This window comes from Triturus cristatus, chromosome 1_2 (genome assembly GCF_964204655.1).
Source record: "Triturus cristatus chromosome 1_2, aTriCri1.1, whole genome shotgun sequence".
Classification (NCBI taxonomy): Eukaryota; Metazoa; Chordata; class Amphibia; order Caudata; family Salamandridae; genus Triturus; species Triturus cristatus.
The window spans coordinates 575,734,881-575,744,952 of NC_140580.1; positions in this window are offsets into that span (position 1 = coordinate 575,734,881).

Genomic DNA, 10,072 nt, shown 5'->3' on the forward strand with positions numbered 1-10,072 from the left:
CTTATCCTGAGTGTGCTGCGCGGTACAGATTAATACAGAAGAACACTGGAAAATAGGTCGTCTTATCCTGAGTGTGCTGCGCGGTACAGATTAATACAGAAGAACACTGGAAAATAGGTCATCTTATCCTGAGTGTGCTGCGCGGTACAGATTAATACAGAAGAACACTGGAAAATAGGTTGTCTTATCCTGAGTGTGTTTTGCGGTACAGGTCAATATAGAGTAATACTGGAAAATAGGTCGTTCTAACATGGTCCAGTTGTGCGGAACAGAATGTTCTGTCATTGAGATATACATTTTAATTTACTGATCTTTGCTGATGTGACTCTGCTGTCAGTCTGTGAAGCTATATTTTATTAGTAAGTGCCCATCTTTTTTTCAGAAATGTACCCGTGTAAGCAGGATTATGAGCACAATCTGACACCATGCTTACATTCCTTTATTTTTAACCAATGTAAATAGTTCCATATTTTACAAAAGTCTTTGAATATGCAAACATTCGAAAGTAAGTGTTGTCTACTATTACTGGTAAGTGCTTTTCAACAAATGCAATAGAACACTGTCTTCTTTTTAGACAGCATAGTTTGGAGGGTATATTGCAAATAGCCTGGATCAGTTGCAGCATTTTGATCGAATGTCGTCATTTACAGCAAAGGCTGTGCTGTTTGGTACTAAAGAAAAGGTTTTCTAGAATCCTTCAGCAATACCAAATTTGTAGGTGCAGTTCAGTTTATCACATTTTTGAGTAGATCACCCCACATAAATAAGGGGATATCCAACTATTTGTATAGCACACTGTTGGCCACCAATAGGGTATCCAGGCACTAGAAGCTAGAACTGATATTCGGCGTATTATTTGGGAAATAGGCAAGTCTTTTTTAGAAACAATACATGGTTAGATAAGAGTTGAAGGTTCTGTAGCACAGAGGTCTAGCTGTTAGCAGCCAAAAAATAAATGATTGACCACCAAGTTAGGACCGTTTGATCTTAGGGTTTTCCAGGAAATTGCAAGAGGTCAGGCACAGTGCTTGATGGGTGTCCACGGCCTAAAAAGAGTGAAGCAGATCTTCATTTTCCACCCTACCTTGGGAAGGGGCAAAGAGAGTTCCCATTCAAGGCGTAGCCGGGGATTGGCTGGGTGTTCCACGTGAGGAGAGAGACAATCAAGCAGGGCTACCACCTCTGCTCCCACCCACTGATGTAATGACGCTGACGATGGTGGGCCCACCTTCTGACACCTTCTTGATGGGCATGGGCACTCTCCTCCCCGCCTTCACAAATGAGCTGGTGGCTCCACTGATCTGAGAGGGTCCACTGGGCACTAATGGAAAATGGCTTCAGCAATAGATCCCTCCTGAATGCCTTGCTAGTAATAACAATGGACATTTGTAGAGGGACGGCTTTGAATGTAGCAATAAGACGCAGATACAAGGCTTAGTCTTACTAAACTCAAAGATACTCAATTATACATTTTAGAAAGATGATGGTCCAGTTTCCCCTGCTGGGAATGAATCAATCCCGCACACCTCAGGTTACAGCTAAGCCCTTTCAGCAGGTGGATTCACTCACTGATCTCTTATACTGGTAATTAAGAACAGATAAGCTCTTGTGAAAGGTTTCGCTTGACTTGTGGAAGGCCAGATCAGGTTGGCCCCTGAGCAAATCTTGTAGTTAGGCCCAGCCCGCCTTGCTCTTAAAAGTCCTCAGTAATATCAAATGATAATACAGTTTTGCTTACTACGTCTATGCAAACACAGCGCTTTGTGAACATATGCAAAGTCATGCGCAATCAATCAATTAACTCTGACAGAAAACAGCGGGACAAGATATTCGTGAAGAAATGTAAATATCCAATCAGCCTTCCCTGGCGGATGAATCTTCGCTGTGAAAGAAACCTGTCACGCCTGATTAGGTCGAAGGTTTGGGGCCAAGACTGTGGTGAAGTCCTCCCACAAAAGCGCCTTGAGATGGGTCTGTTTGTAGTAACGGGGTTAGATGTTTGAAAAGGACCAGTACTCATAATAATAATCTCTGTATAAACAGAACACGCCGCAAAATGAAATGCTGTAGTAACTGGTGTTTTTTTATCCGGCTCAATAGTTCTATGTGTAATTGACATCAGAAGGGTGGGGCACTTACTTGCCCTCACCAGATTAAGAAAAAACTTTTACCATGTAGGTCTTGCCATGCCCAGGTTACCTGTCATAAGGTGCTCCAATACAACAATACATCATCCATTATATTCCACCAGGAATCTCCAAGGACTTTGCACTGAGAGATCGCATAGAATATTTTTATATTTGATAATTGTGTCTTAAATTATAGAGGGGAGCTACATGTATGTAGGTTTTATTTTTTCATTTCCTAACAGCGAATATTTGAATTTCGTTATTAGGAAATCGCAAACACCTATGTACTAACGTCTCTTTGACACATTTTGCGATTCCTAATGGGGTCGCAATTGACCTGCCTTATTAATATTTATGAGGCAGGTCACATTATGCAACGCATTGGAAGTAGCTAAAAATAAAGGCATGGTGGCCTGCTGGGAACAGCAGACCACCATGTCTGTGTTTGCTTTAAAAAAAAACTGTTTGAAAAAAAAATGCAGCTCGTTTCGCTTAAAGGAAAACGTGATGCGTTTCAATAAGAAAAATGAAACTTTTCAGTTTCATTTTTGAGAGTAGGCAGTCGTCCATAGGAGCACTGCCTGCTCTAAACAAACATTTTTGCAGGTATTCACAAAGGGAAAGTGGTCCCCTGGGGACCCCTTCTCATTTGCGAAAGGGTTACCACCTACTTGAAGTAGGCGGTAAAATACAAATGTTTAGCAACTGCATTTCGGTCGCAAAACATTCGTACATAGCACTACGAGTCGCTGTTAGGAAAGGACACCCTTAACACGTCCCTTCCTAATACCGACTTGCTAACTCATTTTGCAATTCGCTAATAGGTTACTGAAACACAAAATGGGTTTGGTACATAGGAAAATTCTTTTTTATGGTCGCAAACAGCCCAATTCGCAGAACCAGGCCACTTGTGACTGGAAAAAACCTACATACATGTGGTCCTTAGACTTTAACTAGCTGCATTGACAAAGGGAATTGGTCAAGTAGTATGTTCCCCAGGAGGGCAATGTTTCTCTTGACGGATGTCTTGGAACAGTCTATTGCTTGTTAAGCTGGAGGCGCCCACCTATTGTCAGTGTCAAGAATTTTAAGGGTCTCGGATTACCACAACCGCCCAGCAGGGTAAGTTATAGCTATCATTTCATCAGGAGGGATTCTAGTTACCTATATAAAGGCCCATACAACTCCATCCTCTCTGAGGCAGCTTTTAGTGTGGGGCAGCAGCGTTTGAGGTGTGAAAGCCAGGACACCTTATTGGCTGTGTTTGGGGAATCACCAGCCCCAGAGCAAACAGAACAAGGTGTGCTAAAATCATTTTTTAGTTTGAAAAGGTTTTTATTTGATGAAAAGATAAAACAATACAATCAGAGAAAAAATATATCTTAAGCATAGAAAAACAATGTTAGATCATATGAGGGGGAATGGGAAAAAGGGGGGTAAGGAGGGAAGAGAAGGGAAGGGAAGGGAAAGGTAAGTAAGAAAATATACTAATACTATAAGCAAAAACATGAATGCATAAATGTTCCTAATGCATTATATTAACATATAACTATAGTATATAGTTATTTAAAAACAACAGTATTTATAATGTCGGTGGGCTTGGACACTTCTTCAGTGTATGGGTTATGTGAAGATGTCTTTTTAGCTGATACATTTAAGAAATCAGTGACAGGTAACCAAAGCGTGATGGGGTGTACATAGGCTCTATCTAATCTATGGTTGAAGCAGACCCCATACCACCATGCCTGAAAAGATACAGCAGATATATCCTTCCAAGACTTAGTAATTTGTTGAAAAGCAACAGCAAGGAGTAGATCAACAATACATATATCAGAAGAATGAGATGACTAACCTCGGAGATGCTTCCTAGAAAAATATGGGAGAAAGAGAAAGGAATATATGTGTGACAAATAGTATTGATTTGTTGCCAGACACGGGTCCAAAAAATATGAATGATCGGGCATTCAGATAACATATGTTTGAGGTCTGCTGGAGAGGCAGTGCAAGACCAAAAAGTAAAGGGGATATCAGGGTCAATGTTGTGTAGTTTAGCTGGGGTGATTAGGAGTCTATAATAAATAAAAAATAAAGTTTGAGTGGTATTTGCTGCTCTAGAAGACCTTTTTATTTTAGACCAGATTTTATTCCATACTGGAATAGGAAAAGATTCCCCCAGATCGGTGTCCCAACTACATTCTGCCTCTAATTTAGTAAGGGGGATATCCGTTAAATTTGTATAGATTTGAGACGATGAAGGAGAGTTACATAAAATCGATCTTCTGGTAGGAGTTGAAGGAGTAAGTGTAGGGTTAAAGGACAGAGCATTATAAGAGATCCGAGCCAACGCAGTTAAGGACATATATTTAGGCTGACATGAAGAGGGAAGAGAAAAGCGGGATTGATTTATTGAAAAGGAAATACAAATGCCATCTTGAAAAAGCTGATGAGTCCATTTAAGGCCGTAAGCTAACCAATCTTTCCAGAAAATAAATTTATTGTTAATTTTGATATGTTTGTTATACCAAATCGGTGAATATAAAAACTGTGTACGATCATCCTGAGCAGATAAGAAAAGTGGCTGGAAGTCTTTACGAGCATTTATAAGAATAGGAAGAGACAATGTTAAAGGAATATGAGAAAGGGAGATATATATTCTTCAAAGGAAAATGGATGAAAAAAGGACTTTTCAACGTCTAACCACAAGGGGCATAGTATAGAGTCATTCCCATTATCAGACAACAGAAAGGAAGACTGTTTAAGAAAAAAACGCAGCGTGATAGGAGTGAAAGTCAGGAAAATTAACTCCTCCCATGTGTTTAGGTTTTTTAAGTTTACAAAGAGACATTCTAGTCTTTTTATTATGCCATAAAAACTTCAATAGAATACTGTATAGCTTCTTGTAGTAAGACTTAGGAATATTAATCAGAATATTGGATAAATAAAACAATATTGCAGGGACTAACATCATTTTTATAGTATCCAGTCTACCCCAACATGATAAATATAGGGGGTGCCATCGCAACGTAGATGCAGTTAATGTTGATTGTAATTCCTCCAGATTAGAAGCGACAGTGTCTTTAATAGAAGCATTGAACCACAGCCCAAGATATTTAATTTTATTTGGGTTCCAGTGAAAAGACGAAAAATCAGCATGAAAACATAGTTTGTTCAATGGAAGGATTTCGCATTTATCAGCATTTATTTTATAACCTGAGACAAGAGCAAAATCGTTCACCTCCAACAGAAACACCGGTAAGGAAGCTTGTGGATTTTAAATAACTAAAAATATGGCATCCGCATATACTGAAAGTTTTAAATGATTGTCACCATATGGGAATCCTTTAATATTTATATTCAGACTAATTTTTATTAAAAAAGGTTCCAGGGCAAGGGCAAGAATAAATAGTAGTGGAGATAACGGGCAACCTTGCCGAACTCTATGAAGGGGAAATGAAGGGGATAGAAGTCCATTGGCTAAAATAAAGGATCTGGGAGAGGAATATAATAGAGAGACATGTTTAATAAATTTTGGGCCCAAACCAAGCAAGCGTTGAGAAAATAAAAGGCCAACTGACTCTATCAAACGCTTTTTATGCATCTAGTGAAATTGATGCCAATGACTTTTTATATGACTTAGATTTATTTAAAACATTGAAAAACAGTCAAGTGTTATCAGATAAATGCCAACCCTTTATGAAGCCACATTGTTCTTTCCCAATCAATTGGGGCAAAAGAGAGTCCAAACGAATGGCAAGTATGTTCGCAAATATTTTATAATCTAAATTGATTAAAGAAATGGGTCTATAATTTTTGCATAATGTATGATCTTTGTTTTCTTTAGGGAGAAGACATATTAGAGCTTCCTGAAAAGATCCCCCCGATTTCTGAGTTGAGTTAAAGTATGAGAATAATCGATGCAATTTGGGAACAAGGATCTTGAAAAAATGTGCATAAAATTCGATAGTGGAGCCATCAGGCCCTGGAGCTTTTCCTTTTTTAATGGATTGAATGGCAGTGAAAATATCACTAATTTGAATATCGTCTTCTAAGGAGGAGAAATCTACATCAGGAGAAGAAGGAGGAGCAATAGAGGATAAATAATGTGTAATATCATACTGTTGAGGAGGAGATTCAGGAGTATAAAGGGTTTGGTAAAAATTTGTAAATTCCAAGAGAATATCTTCATTTTTATGAACTGTAGAATTGGCTGAAGTTAGAATTGAATCCATTTTAGTGCATTCTTTTTTAATCTTAAGATAGTTGGCAAGAGGTTTCCCAGCCTTATTTTGAGCACCATAATATTTAGCACTAGATTTATGCAGATATAAATTAGCGGATTCAGGTGAATTTGGCTTTGGTAAGTTTATCCAAGTCAGATTGGGCTTTAGAAGAATAAAAGGAAAGTTCTAATTGTTTAATATGTGAATTAAGTGATTGTATGTTTTTAAAGGAAGATTTCCGTTTCTGAGCTACAAAAGAAATAATGAGGTCTCTAGAGGCAGCTTTAAAGGTGTCCCAAATAAGTTGAGGAGAGGCATGTGGGGATTTATTTTCTAGAAAGAAAGTGTCTGCAATTTTTTGAAAAGCAGAGGTAAACTTAGGATCCAATAAAAGGGAGTTATTAAATCTCCATCTCCTAACTCCATCAATGGGGGGGGGAGGGGGGAGTAAATCTAAATCCAAGGAGACAGGAGCATGATCTGAAATTAGTATAGACCCTATGTCAGAATGAGAAATAAGTTGTGTAAGGGCTTTGGAAATAAACAAATATTCTACACGAGATTGAGAGGAATGAACAGGAGCGAAATAAGTATATTCTTGAAGAGTAGGGTGACACAGTCTCCAGGCATCAACAAAGGGATCTTTGGGCAATAGTAGATGTAAATTGAGAGTGTATAGAAGAAGGAATACATTTTGAATTAGAGCGTCTAGCAATAAAGAGGTCAACAGCCATATTACAGTCTCCACCAACTATCAGATAATCATCACTATATACCATTAATTTAGATAAAATCTGAGGCCAAAAGAGCTTATTAGGATTAGTGGGTGCATATAAATTAAAACTAGTTAAAGGAATCTTGTTGACTAGTAAAGAAACTGAAACCTATCTACCTTCAGTATCAGCATCTTGATGTACAAGTTGAATATCCAAACGTTTATGACGGAGAACAGCCACACCATTTTGTTTCCCGGAACCAGGAGAGGCAAAAACATGGCCCATCCATTGACGCTGAAGTTTGGATATCTCCTTATGTGTCACATGAATTTCTTGCAATAAGACTATATCACCTTTCAACCCAGCAATGTGCGATAAAACCCGCTGACATTTTATGGGTGAACCCAGACCCTTAACAATCCAAGATATAACTTTTAACAACATCTAAATATGCAAAGCAATTAATAAAACTTGATATGAATAAATGCAGTCAGCAAAATACATTAATGCAATATAAGTAACATTTTCCAATAAGAGGAAAACAATAAAGCAACAGTATAGATAGATAGGATATGAAAAAGAAAAATAACTACAAAAAAATCAAGAAATGGCTGGTACAAGAGGGAAAGGGTGAGGCCAACAAGAGGAAAAGGAAGAGGGAATGGTAGAAAACTTAGAGTAAATGTGAAGAAAAGCGTAAAAAAAATCAGATGAGAAGTATATGATGGAAATTAAGCTCCAAAAGGACAGGACAGAAAGAAAATGAGAGAAAAACAAAAAGACATACCACAAACATATAATGAAAATGGGGGTGTAGCCACATAGGGAAGATGGCACAGCCAAGCGGGAAACCCCAGGACGAAAACGGGAAAGGAGACATCATCTAGGCGAGGTGAGAAATCACATATCGGGGGACCATGAACAATGGCACCTGACAGTAAAAAGAGAATTTGTTATGTATAGGTACAACAAGGCAACTGTAAAACATGACAATATAAGGAGAGTGCAAGTAACGACAACATTAAAAGAGCAGTCAAAATGTCAAAGAACGAGGAACTTCCATATTTTCTTCTTTATAGGTATCCAAGAAACGTTGCAGAAGAACAGGATGCTCATAGTTAGTGTTTTTATTGTTATAAGTCACCCTGAAGAGGCAAGGATGAAACAGACCATATCTAGCATTCAAACTTCGAAGAGTAGGTCTCATGTTCAAACACTTCTTCCGTCGATCTGCTGTCGCTTTGGCATAGTTTTGAGCAAAGATAAGATTGGATCCTTGCCAAGAGACTTTTCCTTTATGTTTGGCAGCTGGTAGGACTTTTAGCAAATTTGTGTATTCCAAAAAAGATAAAATAACACCTTTTGGTTTAGTTGAAGAAGTTAAGGATCGTGCACTTTGCCCCAAGCGATGAGCTCTTTGAATATTCAATGGTGGACATTAAGGAAAACCAAGAAGACTCGAAAGAAAAGACTGAAAGAAGGAGAGAGGGTTTGCACCTTCAAGACCCTTCGCAAGACCATAAATGCGTAAGTTGTTACGTCTATTACGATTTTCCAGGTTTTCCACTTGTTGTTTAAGATGTGAAATCTCCATATGCATAGAGGGCACCTGGCTGGTGACAGCTTGAACAGAGTCAACTCATTTTTCCAAATGGTTAACTTTTTGCTCCATATGTGATCATTTGTCATCGAGACTCTGGAGGCGAATATTTGTTTCTTCCATGTAAGGTTTGAGAGAGCGTATTTCCTCAAGGATTAACTCCAGAGATATTGATGATGGAGAGGTGGTAGGAGAAGGTGGGTCTTTCTTGACTCGTTTACCTGACACAGACGGCAAGACAGCAGTTAAAGGAGAACATATATAGCATCACCAGCTCAGCTATAGCTAATTGCAAGTAGAATCTTTTTACAATTGCGTACAAAGTGTAGCAAGATGGTATAAAAAATGCATAGCATGTAGCAAAAGAACTACATTACTAATTGAAAGGCGCATATTAGTTATAACAAATTAAAAGAGAATCTATAATGTCAATTTACATTACTCAAGCTGGCCACTAAGGACCTGCTGTTGGGCTCACAAATGCTGCATTTTATCCACTCATGGGTGACATCCAGGCATAATGGGGCAGAGTGGGGGCTGCCCATTTATATGTGCAATGCAGACACACTTTTTTGTACAATCTCCAAGCACAAAGCAGGTAACATTCTCTGCCAAAACCATTTATCAAGCTTTCCGTTTCTCTGACAAATTTAGAGATCGCACCGCAGATATCACACTGTGTTCTTTTTTGGATTATTTCCAGTTGAAGAAGCTTTATTCAATATTAATCTTCAAGGGCATCCGCATATTTCAATGTCAATAACTATATTTAAGACAGTCTTACAGAAATCAGATATCAAGGAATGCCACAGCAATATATTTAATCATATTAAATACATAAAATTCCACTTTCATTCAGATACTAATTAGATACGTAAAATGTAATGCGTTAAATATGCAGGTAGCTTGTTCCTAAAATAAAAAAGCAAAGGATCCAAATGTTCTAACCACATATTTGTATGAAGATAACATTAAACAGCACAGTGGTAATAAATAAGATTAAAAACGGTGGTCTGATTTTCAATATTTATATTATTTATTCTGTCCATCACAGTGGCGGAGGACAATGCATCCACCACCCTGACGGACAGAGGACCTCCATATTTAGAGATCACCGCTGGCCCTGCGGTGACGTCTGTGCGTCCACAGGTGCCACTGCCACAGCAACTCCTGCGAAGGCACTGAAAGTTCGGTGAACGGCTATGTTTCAGTCAGCCACTAACCAAATGTTTTTAATTTTTAAAAACAAACTCCTAAAGCAGGAGTTTGTTCCTGAAAATACAATTTACTAATGACTCTGGGACCCTAGGATTTTCCCCTAGAGTGTGGAGATTATTAGTATTTTTTTCTGTTCAGGACAACCAGATTATAAAAAGAAATAGACAGACCGCTTAAATAGGGTAGAAA